General features: G+C 37.4%; 2 long non-coding RNA genes across 2 annotated transcripts; both read right to left on the bottom strand.

Moving 5' to 3' along the window:
• Window positions 1-8,461: 8,461 nt before the first annotated feature.
• On the bottom strand, window positions 8,462-13,290 carry LOC140005340 (uncharacterized). Its single transcript, XR_011813163.1, has 3 exons — window positions 12,490-13,290; window positions 9,455-9,510; window positions 8,462-8,675 (listed from the first exon to the last, which is right to left on the bottom strand). It is a non-coding gene; the product is annotated as an uncharacterized lncRNA (long non-coding RNA).
• Window positions 13,291-19,086: 5,796 nt separating this feature from the next.
• On the bottom strand, window positions 19,087-23,940 carry LOC140005339 (uncharacterized). Its single transcript, XR_011813162.1, has 3 exons — window positions 23,140-23,940; window positions 20,105-20,160; window positions 19,087-19,325 (listed from the first exon to the last, which is right to left on the bottom strand). It is a non-coding gene; the product is annotated as an uncharacterized lncRNA (long non-coding RNA).
• Window positions 23,941-24,536: the final 596 nt, after the last annotated feature.

Here is a 24,536-nt window from a genome sequence, read left to right as displayed (position 1 = left end):
GAGTGCTCGTGTATATTGGGTTTTGTACCGACTGGAGGTCGGGTAATGTGTAAATTTTTTTCGTACGACTTTGTAAATACGTGTATGTATTTGAATAGAATTTTGAACTTATCTTTTGTGTGCCTTTTGTGCGTAAGTTTTGTGACTCTTCTTTTGCTCATGGTCTGGATAATAAGCATACGTATTGTTCCGAATTATAGACTTGTACACTAGATGGCCTCCGGTACTCGAGGTGGAGGTAGAGGGCGAGGACGAGGCCCTGAAATGGAACATGAACACGAGCCAGACCAAGTAGCTACAGCCATCCAGCGAATGGCTGACTTGATGGAGCGTATGATTGACCAACAGGCTCAGGGCCACGGGAATGCTGTTGGAAACCCTGGACATAATCTGGGACATAATCATGAGGGCGAGGACCGTGCCTTAGAACGGTTCCAAAAGTTTGCACCTCCTAAGTTCATAGAAGGACCTAATCCTGATTTAGCAGAAAACTGGATGGACCGTATGCTAGATATATTTGCCGCACTTAGGTATTCGAAGGAGCGGCAGATATCTTTTGCTGTTTTCCAGTCTGAGGGGGCCGCTCGAGCCTGGTGGAATGTGATCAGAGCCAAGTGGGAGCGGGAACAGACCCCCTGGACATGGATAAACTTTACGCGAGAGTTTAATGAAAAATATTTACCACCCATCGTACAAGAGAAACGGGAAGATGATTTTATCCGTTTGCGTCAAGGGACACTGAGTGTAGCGGAGTACGAGACCCAATTCACAAAGCTCTCCCGTTTTGCCCCGGAATTGGTGCTAACGGAGCGAAAACGAATCCGCCGCTTCGTTCAAGGTTTAAATTTGGAGATCTAGGAGGCACTGGCAGCTGCTCAGTTGGACACGTTTGGCCAGGCACTAGAAAAGGCACAGCGGATTGAGACAGCTAGGGGACAGGTAAAATCCTTTCATGAGAGGAAACGAAGACAACCCGATTTGAGCCATTTTGTGACTGGACAGAGCTCGCAAAGTGAGTTACCTTCTAAGAAACCCTAAACCAGGGTAATTTTGGAAGAGGTCGAGTAGGGCAAGAGCCCCAGAGGAGTGCACAGCGTGGAGGGCCAAGTGCAGGCGTTAAGCCAATCTGTGGTTTCTGTGGGGCCAATCACACTGACGAAAACTGTTGGAAGAACAGTTCGATCCGAAGATGCTATAAGTGTGGTAGTGCAGAACATCTGATCGCCCAGTGCCCTAAGTCACAAAAGGAGAAACCTAAGCCACCGACTGAAGGGACTACAGCTAAGCCGTCAAATGCAGGGGAAAATCGACCCAAAGGGCCAGCCAGAGTCTATGCAATGGGTCAACCGGAAGTGACTAATCCTTCAGCGGGTTTTGAAGGTACGCTTTGACCAAAGAATTAATTTCGAGGACGAAATTGTCCTAAGTGGGGGAGATTGTGAGGCCCCAGTTCGTTCTATGTTGATATATTCATTAATTGGGCGGTAACGTTTGGTTTTGGGAGTATTTCGAAAACCCTAAGTAGGGATTAAGATTTAAACCCTAAGTTCCGGTTAAGATTGAAAACCCGTTTTTCTACATTTTCTTTATTAGAAAATTCCCCAGATAATTTTTAGTGAGTAAATAGAGTTTTTAGATGATTTTTCTAGTATTAGTTGGTTTTTGAGAAATTAAGAACGTATATCGGACGTGGGACCCACTAGTGCGAAAAGTTCGGAAAAATTCGGCCAATAAGGTTAAGTTTCGGATACTGTGTAAAATTTATCGGGTGTTAAGAGATAAGTAGAGAGTGAGATTTGATTGAAGTGAGAGAGAAAAGAAAGGATACGAATGCATTTATGGTGGTGACAAGTGTCACTATCTCATTGGTTTTACTTTAAGATTTACTATTCACCTTTTGACATTTTTTTTTGACTTTTGACCCAATTAAGTAAATATCCTAAAAATTCACCAAAATTCACCATTTTTCCTCTCCTTGTGGCCGGCTCTCTTCCTTGCAAAGAAGAAAGAAATTCTTCAACTTTCTAGCTTCCATTTCACTCAATCTTCCACAACTAATCACCTAGATTAGATTCTACTCCATAAAAACCTTTCTTCTAGTGCTAGTAAGTAGTTTGGTGAAGTTTGTTTGAAGAGCTAAGGTGTCCAACATCTCTCTCTCTCTTGATTTCTTGGTAAGTGATGCTTGAACACTCTACTACACCTAATGATGTTCATGTTATGCTTAGAAGTAGCTTGAGTGATGGAATATGTGATTTATTTCTTGATTTGAAGAGTTTTGGTGAAGTTTTCCATTTTATGATGAATTTTAGGGTTTAATATGAATGGGATGTTGTGGCCTTGTATGATGAATGGTAATGGTTTAAAATGACTCTAGTAGGTGTGAATTGTTGATAAATGCAATCAATTTTGGATTTGGATGGAAAAATGAAAAGTTAGGGTTCATAATCCCCTAATTCTGTCCGGTTTTAGATCATAGGGTTAGAGGCCGAATTGGACTTTGCTCAAAACATGAAAGTTGTAGGTATTGATGTGTTTGAGGTGGCTGTAAAATTTCAGATCATTTGGATTAGTGTAGAGTGAGTTATGTCAGAATTACTGTAGCTGTTCTGCTTTGGTCAGAATACGAAAACTGTGTTGGTATTTGGCTATTTTGGCTGGAATCACTTTGGATTTGGATGTTGATGTCTTCTGATGAAATGTAGCTGGATGCCTTAGCTATCATATGCCTTTGGAATTTCGGCATTTGGATTTGTATAGACTGAGTTATACCGATTACAGTTTTGTGTGTTTTGCAAACCTGTTTTGGTAATTCTGGTTTAGTATTTTGCATATTTGACCTAGTTGTGTTAGGATTTGGACTGAGTGACCTTCTACAGTGTTGTAGCCCTGTTTCTTAGCTTCAAAACGGTGGGTCTTACACCCCCATCCGATAACCGTAGTGAATTTGGTGCCATTACCGCATATTAAGGTCAAATACGGTTTGTGATCCTGTTTTGCAATTCTGGTATAGTGTCTTGCATTTTTGACCTTGTTACATTCAAATTTGGACAAAGTTTCCTTCTTCAACATTGTAGCCCCTTAAGTCCTGGATATTCCTGTAAATTTTCAGGTTAAACGGATTAGTATATCCTGAGCTATAAATGAAATACTCAGACCTGTTTTGACCAGCAAATTCTGTTACGTTTTTGGAAAGTTTACGACTGGAACTTTGGCTTCACATTTGACTGGGTTACAAGCTGTTTGGGCTTGCGACCAAAACACCAAACTTATAGCCTTATATCAGATCTTTCTAACGCCCTTGGAATTTCATGAATCGGGTTTGTAAAACCTGAGATATAGCCGAGCAAATAAGGCCTGGTCGTGGAGATGACCATTTTCTGGTCAGATCTGTTTTCGTCCTGATGACCAATTTCCGTTCCGAATTTGGATCTCCAACCTTCATGAAAGTTGTTCCATTTGGAATGAACTATCTAACTGCCATTTTTCAGCTCTTTTGACCATGTGTAGCATAGAAAACAGTTCGCACTCAAAACTGACCATTTGTGCATTGGCCAGATTTCGTAAGTGATTGTGTTTGGTTCATTTGGGACTGAAGCCTCCAGTTTCAGTTCTGGATGTCTTCTTAACAGTTGTTGTTCATACTTTAAGCTTCGATTTGGCATCTCATACGACTTAATCCGATATTCGTAGCTCAACTTATGAGTAAACTAGAAATGAGTATCAAATCTGCCGTTTCCGCTAACGGCCGTTTCCGTTTCCATCCATCATATTTACGTGCGCGCGTGTCGTTTTTGCCGTTTTGCTTGTTTCAGGCAAGATAGTAGCCGTTTGCGATATTATGTGACACAATCTTCTATTTCAGACGGTGGTGAGTTGGGCGGAACTGGTGGGGCCCACTACTAGCTGTTCATTTCGATCCGACTTCGTACTTTTGCTATTTCAGTTTCTGAGTAAGTATTCAGGCCAGTTTGGTGTGTTTTCTTTGCTATGTGTTTGAGATATGTGAAAAGGGTACTTAGGCGAGGGTGTACTTTATCGCACTCGACCTAAACCCTAATTTGAATGTATAATTGTACTTGGCATAGGTATATGAATCTTTTGGAACCAAAACCCTTGAGCTTGTGGCTCGGGGCGACTTTCGAATAAATTTTGTGAATTTTATGAAGTTTGTGAGTTCGTGGGCCCGATCTAAGACCTGTATGGACTATTCGAGCCGGTTAGGGCTTTGTCGAAGTCAGTCCAACTTAGTCTGAGGTCACCAAGTTTGTAGGTTCATGTTATGAACCAATTTTGTGAATCTGGTTCACCGAGAAGGTGACCAAGTTTGTGACCCGAGCTTGTGACTCAAGCTCAAGTTTGTGATTTCGTTCGCCCGGGCAAGTTTGTGAGGTGACTGGCCAGTGAGGGTGATAAGGTGTCGGTGGGTGTACAAGTGAAGTTCTACGGATCATTGAGTGTGGTCGACGGAGTGTCGGCGGGAGATCACGCATGGCATATGAATTGGCTTTGGAGCCACCTGTATCCTTATTATGTGATGTTACTTTTCTGCTTTTGCTTTACTCTTACTGTGTAACTGTTACGTGAAATTTACGCTTTTGCCCCTGTTTACTTACTAAGCTTCCAGCTTACCCCGTTTCCTTTGTTTTCCTTAGCAGGGGACGACGCGGGGAAACTTTGGGACTCTGCCGCTAGTAAAGTTAGGTCTAGTTTGTAATAGTTGGACAGTTAGGATGTTTGTTTTTGTTTTGGTGGTTTGTATAAGGACCCTTCTTAGGGTCTATCTTCTGCTGGTTGTGGTTGTAGTATATTAGAGTGATTTGACTCGAGACTTTGAAGATGTAATATAACTTTTGGATTGTATATATTGTATTTAGTGCTCTTTCGAACTTTAAGTTTTGAGTCCTGGCGCGAGCTAGGCAGGCGGCCCGCCGATACCCTTGGGTTCGCCCTTGGGAGAAGTGAGGTCGTCACAAATTTCGGCAGCATATCCCTTGTTTTTACCTATTTTCCAGCCATCATGGCTTCATTATGTCCTCAAATCAGTCCCAACATCTCGTACAAAAATAATCTCATTCCCAAAAGCCGTTCACCAGGCTTAATGGCATTCAAGTACAAAATTTAGCTAGGAAATAACCAGATATGAAAATCAAGCCCTAAATAAGACTCGATTACAAGTCATAAACCAATTCTATATACTACCAAAACAGGGTTCCCTAAGCATACACAAACATTAAAGGAAACCAGAAAATTCGGAAATACAATTAGCTTTGGCCCTGAAAAAAATAGTTTTTGTCCTCATTTTGCGGTAATGGTACCAATTTCACTATGATTATCGGATGAGGGTGTAAGACCAACCATCTCGAAGATAAAAGTCAGGACTACAACATCACAGAAGGTCACTCAACCCAGTTTTGTGTGAAAACAGGTAAAAAATGCAGGATACTACATCAAAAACGTAAAACAGATTCACCAAAACGCATTCTAGCGGAAGCATCATAACTCAGGCTCTCCAAGTCCAAATCCAGAAATTCCAAAACCAGCTGAAAGCTAAGAAATAGGGTTAAATTTCATCAGAAGGCCTCAACAACCAATTTGGAAGCAATTCCAGCCAAAACAACTAATTACAGGCGCAATTCTTACATTCGGGTAAAACCTTAACAGCAATAGTAATTTCGACTTATCTCATTCTACACTACTCCGATTGACCTGAAATTTTGTAGGCAGCTCTAAAATGTCATTCCTACAACTTTCATGTTTTAAGCCAAGGCCAATTCGGCCTCTAATTAGGAGCTATAAATTCGGGCAGAATGTTCCTTCATGAACCCTAGGTTTTCCAATTTTCTCCCAAAACAAAAATTACTTGCAATCTTCCACTTTTTCCACCTTCTAGAATCATTATATACCATTTCCAATCATCATATATAGCCATACAATCATGCTTATATGAAAACAGAAAAATCCCCAAAAATAATAAAACTTCATCATTTCAACCACAAATCAAGAATTAATCCATAAACTTGCATCTTATACTACCACTAAGCATGATTTAAGCATCAATTAAAGGAGGAGGGTGGTTCTTCACAACTTACCTTAAAAACAAGAGAGAGAGAGCTATTGATCACCTTAACTTTCCAAATAACTTCACACAACAACTCACAAACACTACTTGAAGAGGTTTTATGGAAGGAATTCAAGATTAAACGGTTAGTTTGTGAGATTGGGCAAGATTGGAGCAAGAAACTTGGAAGCTTTTCTTTCTTTTCTTGTAGGAAGAGGTTCGGCCAAAAGGAAAAGAAGAATGAGGGATTTTTGGTGAATTTTAAGATATTTAAGTCAATTGGTAAGACCATGAATAGTGGTCTTAAGGTTGGACCACTCAAATGGTGACACTTGTCACCTTTTAATAAATGCTCACCAACCTCGTCTCTCTTATATCAATCCACTTAACACCCTCTACTTATCTCTTAACACCTGGTAAATTAATTCCAGTATTCAAAACTTAATCTAGTTGGCCGAATTTTTTGAACTTTTCGCACTAGTGGGTCCCACGTCCGGTATACACTCTTCATTTCTCAAAATCTATTCGATATTAGAAAAATCATCTAAAAACTATATTTACTCATAAAATTTATCTAGAAAATTTTCCGGATACAGAAAGTGCAGAAAACAAACCATTGAAGATAAGAAAACCTAGAAATATAATAAAACCTAGAAAATGGAAAAATTACGGGTTCTCACACTCTCTCCCCCTTAAAGAAATTTCGCCCTCGAAATTTTACCTTCAAAATTTAAAGTAACCAATGGCCTGTACCTTCTCCATCTTCAGAGTCAGAAGAAACGAGGTTCTTCATTTCAGTCCCTTCTCCACTTGACGGTCCAGGATCGGTCTTGGTTGGTTGTTGGGTTCCTTTCTTTTTACGCGCTTTAATCGGGCAATGAGCAATTCGATGCTCCGCGCTCCCACAGCGCAGACATCTCCTCCCCTTTCTCCAACAATCATTCTCAGTGTGATTGGCCTTTCCGCAATAGTCACAAGTCAAGTGGAAAGCCATTTTTTGCTTTTCGGAGAAGTCTCCCCCTGTCCGGTTTGGCTTCCTTTGATAAATCTTTTATCTACCGCCCCCAATGTCCATGGCGGCCAGAATAACTGGTTCACTTTCTGTACTTTAGAAGGTGCCATTGCTTCGCTAGGTTCCTCACTCACGCTACCCACTGCACCCCTTTTCCGTATTTGGGAAGCTTTCACCTGTGCCTTTGCATTCTCGATTCGTTGAGCCCTTTCAAGGGCCTCCTCAGAAATCCCTTCGTATTTCCTTTTTAGCTCTAAGTTCTTGTGCAAGAGCTCAATTTTCTCTGAATACTCGTGCTTCCATCGCCCTTCCCAGTATGCGACTAGTTTCTTTTGGACTTCTATTTCGTCTCGAAGAACCGCGATTTCCTTATACATCTCAACCCAACGTGCCATTTCACAGAATTGCTGGACCTCAGATGGTAGCCTGTCGGCAAAACAATGGATCATAATAAAGTCTTGAATACAAGTGGCACTCTTGGTCCATGTTTGGTTCAGCTGTTGTTTCCTCCCTTTCATCTCTTTGACTCTTGGTTTTGTTTTGTTTCACTGCTATGACCATGTCCGCGACTACGTCTCGTTTTTTTTTTCCCCTCTCTCTTTTCTTTCCAACAAGGGTACTTTAATGCATGAATGCAATAAATTGACTAAAATAACAAAATCTATCATACCAATTACACAAATAACATATCGCACATAACACGCCATATTAAAAGACGGATAATCAAGTACACAAATACATATCAAGTTGGACAGATAACCATGTATACAAGCACATATACTAACGTCGGGTGGTAGTAACATACGGACGAACCAAAAGGAAAAGGTGAAGTCGTCCCAGTATCAGCCCGTCTGGTCTCTCACGTCACTTACTATCCAAACTAGATGTCCATTGATCTCTTGTGCTCATTCTAGTCAGACAAAGCCTGTTCAAGTTTCCGAAATACAAGGCTCGTTTCCAAAATTCAAGGCTCAAATACCTAGTAGCTTGCATCGCCTCAATTCTGGAGTACTCGGGCACGAGAATCCGAAATAAGATAGTTCACATCTCGAGCTGGCCAGTCCCAAGAATAAACCATCTACAAATCGAAATTCCTGTCCGACATACTTATCTATGGTCCTTAGATACTGTGGCGACCCCACCTTCCCCTGAGGCGAACCAAAGGGTTGGCGGATCGTCTGCCCAGCTCTCGCCAGGACTCAAGCACGCATTTCAAACCTGAATTCCTCCGAAGAAAAGTCTAATCTATTACCTCAGCAATTTTTCCAAGTAAAACTTTATAACTCCACAGTAACTTCAAGGATAACAGTGACATAAGTCAGCCCTTCGACGGCTCTTAAAACTATCATTCACGCGCTTTACAAGAACAAAGTCATACAATCCTAACGTACAAAAACCCAAACAGCGGAAACATAAAAATACCCCAGCCATAGGTCACCACGAGAGCCACACATTTTCCAGCTTCAGGTGGTAACACAAAGGCGAAAGTACGCAAGCAGGATTACACGTTACAAACTGAAATTTACAATTCTTAAAAACCACATTGTCCAAACACACGCGTAACCAAATAAAAACAGCATCCAACTTCTCAAGCCTCAAAACCTGTAAGGAAAACAAATAAACGTGGGGTGAGCCGAAGCTCAGTGGTGCCCCAAAACATGCATCCAAATAAACATTTAACAGGTAGAAATTTGCAGCATTAAACAAGTAGGAAAGCGAGTAACAACACAGGGTAGGATACAGGGCTCTCAGGAGCCAATTTCCACGCTTGATTAGATACCATCGTAGTTGACCCTCCGTCAACTTTCACTACTTATAGTCCATGTAGATCCACTTATTTTAATCCTAACCCGTCACCATTCATACCTCTGCTTTGGGCCCAAACTTCATCTACCGACGCAGTATACTCGAGATATACCCGTAATAAAATTTGTCGAGGGATTCACCCAACGACTTTATTGTAGATCGATTCAGATGTCGAGGGATTCACCCAACGACTCACTACAATTAGATTCAAGGGTTTTGTAGTTAGATTCAGATGTCGAGGGATTCACCCAGCGACTAACTACGTTTAGGTTTAATGTTTTTGTAGTTAGATTCAGATGTCGAGGGATTCACCCAGCGACTAACTACATTTTGATTCACAGATTCAGATGTTATGGTAGTTGGATTCAGATGTCGAGGGATTCACCCAGCGACGCAACTACATTTAGATTCATTAGAAAATGTTTCACACATGTCACCACTCGAACGGCTAGTGCGATAAAGTACACACTGCTCACTTCGATGGGTCAAAATCATTTATTGCATTTTGGCAATCATCACATAGCGAATTGATAAAGTGCTTAACCACGTAACATAGAACAAGCAGGGACACTCACCAAGAGTGAAGTTCAGATATTGGATTGAGGATCGAGTTCCGCGTCCTCGTAAAATCCTAGAATATCAGAATTTAAGCCATAAGTTTTCTATTGGAACTGTTGGCTTGCACATGTAGAGTTTTCTAGCATGTTGCTAGCTTACTTTTCTCAAAATATTTACTTGGAATCAAGCTTGTGAGATCAGTACCATATCTCTCATCGTTCTCCTGAAATACTTTTCCTTAAAGAAAAATACTACTATTATTTTCTTAAAATAAGTCGGAAAGCTATTTAATATCGAGGCTAAGAGTATACCTTGAGAAAAAGTTCCTTTGAATGGCGGTGCTTGCAAAATTTATTGCTAAGGCTTCAGGATAAGGTTTCTTATACAATTGTTGCTAAAGCTGCTTGTTAAAAGGAAATAAGGTCTTTCTTGCCGAGCGAGTTTTCTATGCATATAGCTAAGGTGATCAAGACTCACCTTTTAAACTTTTCCTTAGTTACAACTAGCCTTAGACGATTTATAAAGAAGGAAGGAATTTGAAACAAAACTAAGGTTTTGAGTCTGGGGAAATCATTTTCCCAAATTAATAAGGCTAGTCTAGCTTAAGGGGTAAAAGTCATGTTGCCCAAGTTTCTAAGGCAAAAATAGTAGATACTATGTTTAGTAGTACGATGCTAGATCTGTACCGTTCAAAACTTGAAGCAAAATATTTTTCATTTACTTAGTCAAGCGTTTACTTGGAGTCACAAGGTCGGTACACTTCTCACATTTTCGATTCCAATCCAAAATCACATTTTCTCAATATTGCACAATTAGAATTTAAACAGTAATAACACTAGAGCTCATCAATTCTTAGCCCTGTGTTCCAACAAATTTATATCTAAGCATAAGCAGGAAAATTTACCAAGGCTTCGTCAATACTTAGCACTTGGTAATCAGCACTTATATCAACTCACAGTTTCACAAAATAGTAGCACAGATTTCTAAGAATTTCAGCAATTCAGTTATCCATTCAGGGTGGGAGTTCATAGAGCCCACCATCAGCCAATTTCCAATAACTCAACCATCAACTCAAAAGTGGGAATTCATAGAGCCCACTGTCCACAATTTCAACACATGATATACTAATGAAAGTAAATTTCAACCATTAGCTTTTCAGGCATTGAAATACGAGTAGAAATTGTTTCACTGGCCAGGCTTAAACATACGTTTAGCAAGTACCTTCTTACATCTAACTCTTTGAGAATTTCATGAACGCAATAGGGTCAAACCACAATCATTAACATCAACATTTTCCATGTGTTTCCAATCATTAAGTTTCAAGGAATAACTTCGCAATTTAAGTTGGAAATTCGTACCCAAACTTTGGTAACTACAAGGAAAATTTCCAGCATTGGCATGCCCATATCTTTGGTTAGACCATCCCATATATTAAATATCACATTGCTACCCAACTTGTATCTCTTAAAATTTGCATCTCGCATGCAGTTTTGACCCATTATGATCCAAGGAAAATAAAATAAAATTCCCGAAACTGATTACAATTTCCAAAGACAACTGAAATTCTGGTTGGTACCACTCGGATATCAACAAAATTTCCAGCAGCTAAAGGTTTACAAAAATCCAAGCTTTCCTTAGTTTAAACATGGTGTTAGGGACTCAAATTCAGCAATCAACCACTTAGCTGGCTATTAAAATTTTCCATTTCAAAAATCAGATTCATTCCATAATTAAAAGCATCCAGAAAATTCAGAACTTTTATCCATCAGCCACGGATGAACATGCATGAAGAGACGTCCTGTTTTCATCTTGTTTTTCTGGGTTAAAACATGCTTTAAAACTCTCAGCTTCCTCATGAAATCTCTTAGCAAAACAATGCACATTTCCAGATCAGGAGTTGAAATTAAACTATGATTACAAACCCCCAAATATTTCCAGGTTTAAATCTCACGGCTCTTTCTCAAAATTTCTGGCAATAACAATGGTTCTAAAACAGGATTTTCTTTGGTTAAAATAGAATTTTTTGGTACTCTATTAGGACATGTACACACGTAGCTAGCTAGTAAAGGTTTCCAAATCCAATCCAGATTCAAACTACAATTGTACTCATCTAACCCAAATCCAGAAATTATATCAACTAGTGAAATCCGGAAACACTTCAATATTTTCAGCTCAATCATTTGGTTAGCTAAATTTTCCAGCAACCATTTGTCTTGTATAAAATTCTTCCTTGGCTTATTCAGGGATTTAAATACTCAAATTCGGCATACGGATACTTAATTAACTGAGTAACATTTCTAGTTAAAAATTTAGGTTCGAATCATAACCCAAATCGTCGAATTTCCAAGAAAATCTCCAGCTAGCCTCGGTTTGAGCTGCACAAAAATCCGGTTGCATCTTATTTTTATTTTCAGTTCTAGCTCAACTAATTAACTACATGCAAAGCTAAAATTTCTTGTCATTAGCTAGCTAAATATGATTATAGGCTCAAAACAACAAAATTAAACCAAATCAAGATGCATTACTTCCAAACAAACTCACGGCAACATTACTACATCAAAACAGAATTTCTTATGTTCCTTGGTTCATCATCCGATATCTCTTCAGTTAAAGCCTTTTATTGCCCTTAAAGTCTCACATGCACAATTGCTGAGTTAATTAGCTAACATCCAGACCAGAAAATCAGCTCGGCAACAGCAAAACACCTTCATAAATCCAGAACTAGGTGAGACTACACTCGGATGAGTTTGCATGTGAAAAGTTCTATTTCATTTTTATTTCCAAAGTAATCCAGGCTAATTAAATTCATGCATGACCCTAATCATAATAATCATCCGAGATTCGATTAGTTAATCACCATTTCAGGCTCAAATCACTTCAGAAAAACACATTAAAGCTGCACTATCAGCTCAGCTCCTTGGCAGAACCATCTAGCCGAAATAGAATTTTCCACAGCTTTGATTTCAACATCTGATGGCACAGATTAACACATGCAAGACCACGGCTAGCTTAATCTACCTCTGATAAACTATTTTCATTCCAGAAAATTTACCTCACAGCAATTAAATTCACGCACGAAATCTGAAAGAAAAGTTTCTGCTCCCTCTCGGCTTACACACGCACGGCAGTGGTCCTGGTTGGGTTTGCAGCTGGAAATGGTGTTGGTGAAGATGGTTGCAGCTGATGGTGTTGGTCTGAAGTGAACAAGGATGGTGAGGTCCAGTAACTCCTCCAACTTCCACCAGCTCTCCCTACTCCCTCCTCTAGCTTACGGACAGGCAGAGATGAAATGGAAGTGCAGCCCGCGGCTTCTTCCTTTGGTCCTGCTTTGTCGATGGTAACTAGGCAGAGAAGGAATGTGTTTGTGGTCTGGGATATGGAATGAAGATGAATGAAGGGTGCCGCGGTTTTGAAGATGTTGAGCTGCAGAAATTGTTGAGTGTTGAGTTGGTTTAAGCTTTTGATTGGTGGAAATGGGCGGTGGTGGAAGAGCTTGTAAGGAGTGTTTGGTTCGGCTTTGTAAGGTTATGGTGAAGTGAGGATTTGGTGAATTTCTAAAGGCATTTTGGCCTATTCACTTCTCCTCCTATTATCCCCTTAAATCCTTAGTTCTAACTTAGCTCCAAAAATTATCCCCAAGTGTGATTTGATCGCCTAATTAAATCGCTAATCTTGCAAGACTTTGGTTATCGAGATTTTCCTCAAGTATGATTTAATGGCCTAATTATACTTTGGTATACCTAAACCATTTTATCGAATTTTTATAGATTACAACTTAGTATTAAGGTTCCCAACATTCATACTTCATTAGTTTCTTATTAAAATCAAGTTTGACCTTGTAATAAAAATCTAACATTTTATTTTAAGGCGAAAATTAATCTAACTCAAGAAATATTAATTTAATATAGCAAAACCGAATAATTCAATATTAGGCACAATTATATTATTTATTTCATAAAAATTATCTTTACGCTTTATTTCAAAACAATTAATTACAATACTAGAATTCAAAGAAATTAATTGTTAGATCAATGAAATAGTTTACCATTGAAATATGAATTTAAGGTAACAAAATTAAGAAGTTTAGTGGTTTGGCACATTTCTTATATTTGCACCTAACGTTTATCTCTACGCACTTATTTAACAATAATTAAATCTTAGTGCTACAATTTATTAAAGAGTTAAAATGCAAGTGAAATCATTTTCCAAGAATAATGAAGCTAATTTAAGCCAGGAAAAGAAATAACTAATTGGCAATGTGTTTCAAATCCTCATTTCTCATATGATCGTGCAACAAAATGAATTTTTGTAGTTTAGTGCATGAGGTAAAATATATTCACGTAGCCCAATTTGAAAATACTCAATATTTTGCACATTTAACGTGTTTGCGACTTTAAAATTGTTTTTACATATTTATTCAAAGACAAAATTCATTTTCCTGAGGAAACGGGACATTTAAGCAGGATAGCCTACTTTTTGAGCAAATTAATAATTTGTAAGTGATCACTTATCATACTCCCTTTATTATTTAACTATTAAAATCAAGTTTGGCCTTAATATATGAATTTAACATTCATAATATTCATTTATCCCTTTTATCTCGACTTATTAACTTAATCGTTTTCAAACCGTAAAACATACTTGACTTCAAAGTTAACTTGTATGTTCATTTAATCTAATGAACTTTCTCAATCCAATATTAATTATGTCTTATAGGTACTCCATTTCCCCTTACCCCGTTATTCTTAATTATATCAAGATATTTTTAAATTCTAAATTTTGATAAGAATTCAATTAGGCATTTAATTAACCACTTATTCACTATATGAAATATTTCTAATCTCAAGGTAAGTAACTAAAATAAATGCAAATGAAATACAAAATGATATTTATATATATATTTTTCAGGGTTCTCACATCCTTCCCCCCTTAAGAAAATTTCGTCCTCGAAATTTCATATTTTTAATCTTAAAGGTTCTTGGTATTCTTTCCGTAATTTATCTTCCATTTCCACGTCACTTCGTCTAATCATTCATGTTTACTGCAAAATCTTAACCAAAGGAATTTGGTCTTAGTGTGTTTTTCCCTTCAAAATTTTTAAGTGTCATAACGACTACTTTCCAAAGTTTAGGTAACTTAAATCCTTTAAGTCCTAAGATTCTATATTCTATCAAAGTATAGCGAGTTAAGGTGATTAAGTGGTAGCTACAACTTACATTTTCTTATGAAAGTGGGAGTCTAGATCCCAAGGATCTTTTAGAAATCAAAGTTCACTAGTTGATGAATTTCCTAGAGATTTCAGCTTAGTATTCATATGAACTTCCTTGATTTTCTCCTATATTTTGGATGAAGTTTTGGTCAGTTTTGATTCGAGTTTGATTTTAGAATTCAAAGTTAAACTCAAAATCTATGCATATGTCTTAGAATGGTTCGAGCAAATTTTTCTACAATAGATAGTCAAGTTACTCCCCTTTAGTTCACTATTTTCTTGCTTGACTTCCTCAAATTCAAGGTACATTTTTCTATCATTCCCTTATAAATTGTTTTTGGTTAAGGCCGAGCTAAAATTTCCAGAAATTTTTGGAGATACAACCAAAATCATCCAGTTCACCTAAATCTGCCAAAACAGCTCTGCATGCCTGACCAGCTACCATTTCTTTTTCTAAGATTCAATTATTTCCTCCCAGATCAGGACAACCACATTATACGGAATAAAACGGAGGGGTTCAATTGGACGCTTGATTTGACCATTTAGTTGTTATAGTACTTCTAATAGCAGAGTAATTGAAATAAAGGATATTCATAGCGTACATATAATTCATAGCGAAAGATTACAACTTCCAAAGTGCTATTCTAGTTTAGGGTAACTATAACCTTTATTCTCGAGTGAGGTCAAACTCTCTTGATTTGCGAAACATTCACTGCTAGGATTCCTTTCATGGCCATTAGCTAGAATTATCTCCATCTGGTACTTGGTCGCTTTGCAGCGGACTTAGTTAGCTGCTGAGTGCTTTCTCTTTTTAAGTGCTCTAGCACAATCCGAAATCTTGTGCGTGGTACTACCGCACCCCAAGCACTTTCCTCCCTTTTTCCAGCATTCGTCCTTAGTATGGCCGGTTTTTCTACAATACCCACATTTTGTATGGGAGGTGGCGGCCTGGACATTTCGGGGATTTTTCTTATGTTTCTTCTCTGGTTCTACGTTCTGGCGTAGTAGCTCAATTTTCTCGGCATATTCTTGTTTCCATCGTCCTTCCCAGTAGTCAGCCAATTTCCTTTGAAATTCTACCTCATTTCGGAGGATGTCCATTTCCTTACGTATTTCTTCTAAAGTTGTCATCTTACTAGTTGGCTTAAGTCAAGTAGCTAGCCTGCCAGACAAATCGTTGGATCAAAATAAGCAACTATTCATACTGGAAGTTTGAGCCGTAATGCTCTTTCATCCTTTTACTAATGGTTACTCCAAAAGATAAACCTCATCTACTCTCTATTAAACTCAGCGAGTTCCTAAGTGTCACCAAGATTGCCATCGTTAATCACTATCACGACAGAATAAGGAAGCCTTATCCCAAAGAAAAATTTCATGTCTTAGTGCACTGTTCAATACTTACCTTCAAAGTTGTTTAAAACAACAGTCATAATTCTTATTCTCACTAGGGCCTTATTGTACTCCTTCGATTCAATCTTACTATTTTGAGGTCAGATTTCCAATGAAACCTAGATAGACGAATTTCAAGAGTTATTCCATTTTCGCAACTCTTTTGGTTCCTAGGTTAGTTGATTGGCCTAGAGCTTTGGTATTCCACCAACCGTTCTAAGATATCAGTCATATGGTCAATAGGGGTAGCTACATGGGTGGGTTCCTTCTAAAATCCCATTGATAGCATCTTTGTCAAAGTCTGTCTACCATTGGCCCTTGCAACAATTATAACATCATTATAGGCTCAAATTTTTTTTTTTTTTTTTCACGTATCTTTCGTACCCAAACTAATAACAGAATATCAAATACACATTTGGAAAAATTGTGGTCTATGTACGTATAAATAAAATGGCTATTCGAATGGAAGACAAGAAGAAAAGAAATTGGTTCTGATCTTGATAGTCAAAATTTCTAAATGCGTTTGACTTTTGATAAGAAGTTTAACATTTGTTATTTGAACGTTTGATCAAGAAGAATCATTTAACCCCACAAATCACTTTTGAGAATAAAATGCTTTTAAGAAAATAAGCAGACATGCAGGTTTGTATATACTTAAACTTTGGTCCGAAGCCTCTACTCTTCACACCTAATCTGAGAATTAGCTTTTATGCCACATAAAACTTAACTATTTACTCTCCCATTTCACGACCAATAGTCATTCTTATTTATAAGAGAAGTTCAAATATTCGTAAAAGTTTAAAACATGCCTATAGGGCCAATCACAAGATATATGTAAAATAATCATTAAGTTCACAAGGAAGAACATCACTAGTTACTCAACCAGGTCAATTCATCATAATACCAGTAGGTCTCATCTCCTTGTTCAGTTTCAACTTAGATCAAGTGCTAGGATCCCATTGGATTGTACAAGACTATCTATCAATCTTTCCTTCTTTTATCTGTACAACTCTTCTAACGGTTTCAAACCATTAATATCCTTAGACGAGTTAACCTTAACTTTTTCTCGTGTCTCTTTTCAAGTTCACATCGGATCAATATTTTCAAATTTAAGGCCATAAAGTTTAAAAGGACACTTTTATTTCCAACTAAACTTGTTTGTATTTTTAAGTTCCATAAATCCAAAAAGCCCCAGTCCTATACCACCCAAAATTCTACATGTGTCCCAAAAGGCATTCTTTCACGATGAAATTTGTAAATAAATGGATCTTGACCTGAAATTACAGCTTTAACAAATAGGAACAACAAGAATGGAATTGACATTTCATTTATCTTAGGAAAATTTCCGATGCTCATAGAATTTAAGAAAATTTGGAAATTTTTACACGGTGAAAAGAGCCATTGTCCACTCTTAAGTCTAAAATATATATATATATATATATATATATATATATTTTTTAACAACATTTTGGCAAAACCAGGTTTAAAAATTATTTCCTTTCAACTTCAAATTTCATTTTCAAGAATCAACGTTTAAAATATTAAGCAAAATTTTGCCAATGATTTGTAAGAAAACAGGGCTAAAGGTAACTAAACATGTTCGGCCAGGAGCGATACTATCAAAAATTTTCACCGATCCTATCATCACTTCCCTATTATAATTCATCAATCTCATAGTTTCTTTACACTACTTTGGTTATCAAATTTTACTCAAGTTAAGAATTATCTAATCCCAAGGACTAATGTATTTTACAACATTATAGCAAAATATACGCGTAATCATCAAATTTCATACTCGCAATATAAGTCACATTGCACACCAACTTCATACAACTTCAAGAGCCAGATAATTCACGAATACATTCAATATTTTCATACATAACTCAAACTTCAATCATCATAAGCATGAAAGGAAACAATACACAAATTCTTATAACCACATAGCTAATAGCTCAACTCTTAGTTTAGATTCAACTTAACCTTCATTAGTTTAGTCCTGAACAATCCCACTAGACCCCCTTGGTAACACTAATCAAATTTTCTTAGTAAATTGTAGATCTACTACGTCTAATATCAAATCAAATAATATGATCATTACTTAAGTACATCAGTGGCTCTAAAATATTCTAAAAGATCTCAAACATTTCCTACCTTGGCTTTTCTAATAACCTAACAACTAGTTATCGTTATCCTTTTGAACATTGGCCCCAATAATCCTCCAATAAAACTTAAAGACCACAATGTCATCTAGAACTCACCTCTAGTTATTTGCAAATGGTAGCATACAAACCACATGATAAATTCATCAAACTTATCTCTTCCCCAGTTTTAAAGCCACTCACAACTGCGTAGCTCTTACTTAAACTGCCGTTTCACTCAGATTCTAGGTCTAAAACCACATTTTTAGGGTAAGGGATGGTATAAAGTTCATTTACTATCATAAAGGCTAGTAAGGCCACCAATAAGGCCTTTTCACTTTTAACTTTCAAAAGCTAACCTTGGTCTCTTTAATTCTTCCTTTCCAAACTTAATCATGGTTTCTAGTCATATCGTAATACAGTATACTGGATTCTTTTCAATTGCAAATACTCCATTAAAGGTAATATTTCATACTCGGGTACAAGAATCCGAAAATGAGATGATTCACAACTCAAGCTGGCCAGTCCCAAGCATGAATCACCTATATTTGAGATTCCTACCCAACGTACATATCTAATTCCCTTAGCAATAGTAATTAATTCAACACTTAATAGGCCATTCCCCATGGTCCGAGAACCTTTTCCCGGTTTGAGCTCGATAGGAGCTCTGATACCACCTGTGGCGACCCCACTTTCCCCTGAGGCGAACCAAAGGGTTGGCGGATCGTCTGCCCAGCTCTCGCCAGGACTCAAGCACGCATTTCAAACCTGAATTCCTCCGAAGAAAAGTCTAATCTATTACCTCAGCAATTTTTCCAAGTAAAACTTTATAACTCCACAGTAACTTCAGGGATAACAGTGACATAAGTCAGCCCTTCGACGGCTCTTAAAACTATCATTCACGCGCTTTACAAGAACAAAGTCGTACAATCCTAACGTACAAAAACCCAAACAGCGGAAACATAAAAATACCCCAGCCATAGGTCACCACGAGAGCCACACATTTTCCAGCTTCAGGTGGTAACACAAAGGCGAAAGTACGCAAGCAGGATTACACGTTACAAACTGAAATTTACAATTCTTAAAAACCACATTGTCCAAACACACGCGTAACCAAATAAAAACAGCATCCAACTTCTCAAGCCTCAAAACCTGTAAGGAAAACAAATAAACGTGGGGTGAGCCGAAGCTCAGTGGTGCCCCAAAACATGCATCCAAATAAACATTTAACAGGTAGAAATTTGCAGCATTAAACAAGTAGGAAAGCGAGTAACAACACAGGGTAGGATACAGGGCTCTCAGGAGCCAATTTCCACGCTTGATTAGATACCATCGTAGTTGACCCTCCGTCAACTTTCACTACTTATAGTCCATGTAGATCCACTTATTTTAATCCTAACCCGTCACCATTCATACCTCTGCTTTGGGCCCAAACTTCATCTACCGACGCAGTATACTCGAGATATACCCGTAATAAAATTTGTCGAGGGATTCACCCAACGACTTTATTGTAGATCGATTCAGATGTCGAGGGATTCACCCAACGACTCACTACAATTAGATTCAAGGGTTTTGTAGTTAGATTCAGATGTCGAGGGATTCACCCAGCGACTAACTACGTTTAGGTTTAATGTTTTTGTAGTTAGATTCAGATGTCGAGGGATTCACCCAGCGACTAACTACATTTTGATTCACAGATTCAGATGTTATGGTAGTTGGATTCAGATGTCGAGGGATTCACCCAGCGACGCAACTACATTTAGATTCATTAGAAAATGTTTCACACATGTCACCACTCGAACGGCTAGTGCGATAAAGTACACACTGCTCACTTCGATGGGTCAAAATCATTTATTGCATTTTGGCAATCATCACATAGCGAATTGATAAAGTGCTTAACCACGTAACATAGAACAAGCAGGGACACTCACCAAGAGTGAAGTTCAGATATTGGATTGAGGATCGAGTTCCGCGTCCTCGTAAAATCCTAGAATATCAGAATTTAAGCCATAAGTTTTCTATTGGAACTGTTGGCTTGCACATGTAGAGTTTTCTAGCATGTTGCTAGCTTACTTTTCTCAAAATATTTACTTGGAATCAAGCTTGTGAGATCAGTACCATATCTCTCATCGTTCTCCTGAAATACTTTTCCTTAAAGAAAAATACTACTATTATTTTCTTAAAATAAGTCGGAAAGCTATTTAATATCGAGGCTAAGAGTATACCTTGAGAAAAAGTTCCTTTGAATGGCGGTGCTTGCAAAATTTATTGCTAAGGCTTCAGGATAAGGTTTCTTATACAATTGTTGCTAAAGCTGCTTGTTAAAAGGAAATAAGGTCTTTCTTGCCGAGCGAGTTTTCTATGCATATAGCTAAGGTGATCAAGACTCACCTTTTAAACTTTTCCTTAGTTACAACTAGCCTTAGACGATTTATAAAGAAGGAAGGAATTTGAAACAAAACTAAGGTTTTGAGTCTGGGGAAATCATTTTCCCAAATTAATAAGGCTAGTCTAGCTTAAGGGGTAAAAGTCATGTTGCCCAAGTTTCTAAGGCAAAAATAGTAGATACTATGTTTAGTAGTACGATGCTAGATCTGTACCGTTCAAAACTTGAAGCAAAATATTTTTCATTTACTTAGTCAAGCGTTTACTTGGAGTCACAAGGTCGGTACACTTCTCACATTTTCGATTCCAATCCAAAATCACATTTTCTCAATATTGCACAATTAGAATTTAAACAGTAATAACACTAGAGCTCATCAATTCTTAGCCCTGTGTTCCAACAAATTTATATCTAAGCATAAGCAGGAAAATTTACCAAGGCTTCGTCAATACTTAGCACTTGGTAATCAGCACTTATATCAACTCACAGTTTCACAAAATAGTAGCACAGATTTCTAAGAATTTCAGCAATTCAGTTATCCATTCAGGGTGGGAGTTCATAGAGCCCACCATCAGCCAATTTCCAATAACTCAACCATCAACTCAAAAGTGGGAATTCATAGAGCCCACTGTCCACAATTTCAACACATGATATACTAATGAAAGTAAATTTCAACCATTAGCTTTTCAGGCATTGAAATACGAGTAGAAATTGTTTCACTGGCCAGGCTTAAACATACGTTTAGCAAGTACCTTCTTACATCTAACTCTTTGAGAATTTCATGAACGCAATAGGGTCAAACCACAATCATTAACATCAACATTTTCCATGTGTTTCCAATCATTAAGTTTCAAGGAATAACTTCGCAATTTAAGTTGGAAATTCGTACCCAAACTTTGGTAACTACAAGGAAAATTTCCAGCATTGGCATGCCCATATCTTTGGTTAGACCATCCCATATATTAAATATCACATTGCTACCCAACTTGTATCTCTTAAAATTTGCATCTCGCATGCAGTTTTGACCCATTATGATCCAAGGAAAATAAAATAAAATTCCCGAAACTGATTACAATTTCCAAAGACAACTGAAATTCTGGTTGGTACCACTCGGATATCAACAAAATTTCCAGCAGCTAAAGGTTTACAAAAATCCAAGCTTTCCTTAGTTTAAACATGGTGTTAGGGACTCAAATTCAGCAATCAACCACTTAGCTGGCTATTAAAATTTTCCATTTCAAAAATCAGATTCATTCCATAATTAAAAGCATCCAGAAAATTCAGAACTTTTATCCATCAGCCACGGATGAACATGCATGAAGAGACGTCCTGTTTTCATCTTGTTTTTCTGGGTTAAAACATGCTTTAAAACTCTCAGCTTCCTCATGAAATCTCTTAGCAAAACAATGCACATTTCCAGATCAGGAGTTGAAATTAAACTATGATTACAAACCCCCAAATATTTCCAGGTTTAAATCTCACGGCTCTTTCTCAAAATTTCTGGCAATAACAATGGTTCTAAAACAGGATTTTCTTTGGTTAAAATAGAATTTTTTGGTACTCTATTAGGACATGTACACACGTAGCTAGCTAGTAAAGGTTTCCAAATCCAATCCAGATTCAAACTACAATTGTACTCATCTAACCCAAATCCAGAAATTATATCAACTAGTGAAATCCGGAAACACTTCAATATTTTCAGCTCAATCATTTGGTTAGCTAAATTTTCCAGCAACCATTTGTCTTGTATAAAATTCTTCCTTGGCTTATTCAGGGATTTAAATACTCAAATTCGGCATACGGATACTTAATTAACTGAGTAACATTTCTAGTTAAAAATTTAGGTTCGAATCATAACCCAAATCGTCGAATTTCCAAGAAAATCTCCAGCTAGCCTCGGTTTGAGCTGCACAAAAATCCGGTTGCATCTTATTTTTATTTTCAGTTCTAGCTCAACTAATTAACTACATGCAAAGCTAAAATTTCTTGTCATTAGCTAGCTAAATATGATTATAGGCTCAAAACAACAAAATTAAACCAAATCAAGATGCATTACTTCCAAACAAACTCACGGCAACATTACTACATCAAAACAGAATTTCTTATGTTCCTTGGTTCATCATCCGATATCTCTTCAGTTAAAGCCTTTTATTGCCCTTAAAGTCTCACATGCACAATTGCTGAGTTAATTAGCTAACATCCAGACCAGAAAATCAGCTCGGCAACAGCAAAACACCTTCATAAATCCAGAACTAGGTGAGACTACACTCGGATGAGTTTGCATGTGAAAAGTTCTATTTCATTTTTATTTCCAAAGTAATCCAGGCTAATTAAATTCATGCATGACCCTAATCATAATAATCATCCGAGATTCGATTAGTTAATCACCATTTCAGGCTCAAATCACTTCAGAAAAACACATTAAAGCTGCACTATCAGCTCAGCTCCTTGGCAGAACCATCTAGCCGAAATAGAATTTTCCACAGCTTTGATTTCAACATCTGATGGCACAGATTAACACATGCAAGACCACGGCTAGCTTAATCTACCTCTGATAAACTATTTTCATTCCAGAAAATTTACCTCACAGCAATTAAATTCACGCACGAAATCTGAAAGAAAAGTTTCTGCTCCCTCTCGGCTTACACACGCACGGCAGTGGTCCTGGTTGGGTTTGCAGCTGGAAATGGTGTTGGTGAAGATGGTTGCAGCTGATGGTGTTGGTCTGAAGTGAACAAGGATGGTGAGGTCCAGTAACTCCTCCAACTTCCACCAGCTCTCCCTACTCCCTCCTCTAGCTTACGGACAGGCAGAGATGAAATGGAAGTGCAGCCCGCGGCTTCTTCCTTTGGTCCTGCTTTGTCGATGGTAACTAGGCAGAGAAGGAATGTGTTTGTGGTCTGGGATATGGAATGAAGATGAATGAAGGGTGCCGCGGTTTTGAAGATGTTGAGCTGCAGAAATTGTTGAGTGTTGAGTTGGTTTAAGCTTTTGATTGGTGGAAATGGGCGGTGGTGGAAGAGCTTGTAAGGAGTGTTTGGTTCGGCTTTGTAAGGTTATGGTGAAGTGAGGATTTGGTGAATTTCTAAAGGCATTTTGGCCTATTCACTTCTCCTCCTATTATCCCCTTAAATCCTTAGTTCTAACTTAGCTCCAAAAATTATCCCCAAGTGTGATTTGATCGCCTAATTAAATCGCTAATCTTGCAAGACTTTGGTTATCGAGATTTTCCTCAAGTATGATTTAATGGCCTAATTATACTTTGGTATACCTAAACCATTTTATCGAATTTTTATAGATTACAACTTAGTATTAAGGTTCCCAACATTCATACTTCATTAGTTTCTTATTAAAATCAAGTTTGACCTTGTAATAAAAATCTAACATTTTATTTTAAGGCGAAAATTAATCTAACTCAAGAAATATTAATTTAATATAGCAAAACCGAATAATTCAATATTAGGCACAATTATATTATTTATTTCATAAAAATTATCTTTACGCTTTATTTCAAAACAATTAATTACAATACTAGAATTCAAAGAAATTAATTGTTAGATCAATGAAATATTTTACCATTGAAATATGAATTTAAGGTAACAAAATTAAGAAGTTTAGTGGTTTGGCACATTTCTTATATTTGCACCTAACGTTTATCTCTACGCACTTATTTAACAATAATTAAATCTTAGTGCTACAATTTATTAAAGAGTTAAAATGCAAGTGAAATCATTTTCCAAGAATAATGAAGCTAATTTAAGCCAGGAAAAGAAATAACTAATTGGCAATGTGTTTCAAATCCTCATTTCTCATATGATCGTGCAACAAAATGAATTTTTGTAGTTTAGTGCATGAGGTAAAATATATTCACGTAGCCCAATTTGAAAATACTCAATATTTTGCACATTTAACGTGTTTGCGACTTTAAAATTTTTTTTACATATTTATTCAAAGACAAAATTCATTTTCCTGAGGAAACG

Source organism: Coffea arabica, chromosome 4c (assembly GCF_036785885.1).
Source record: "Coffea arabica cultivar ET-39 chromosome 4c, Coffea Arabica ET-39 HiFi, whole genome shotgun sequence".
In the NCBI taxonomy this organism is placed as follows: domain Eukaryota; kingdom Viridiplantae; phylum Streptophyta; class Magnoliopsida; order Gentianales; family Rubiaceae; genus Coffea; species Coffea arabica.
This window is presented reverse-complemented; position numbering and strand designations above follow the sequence as displayed.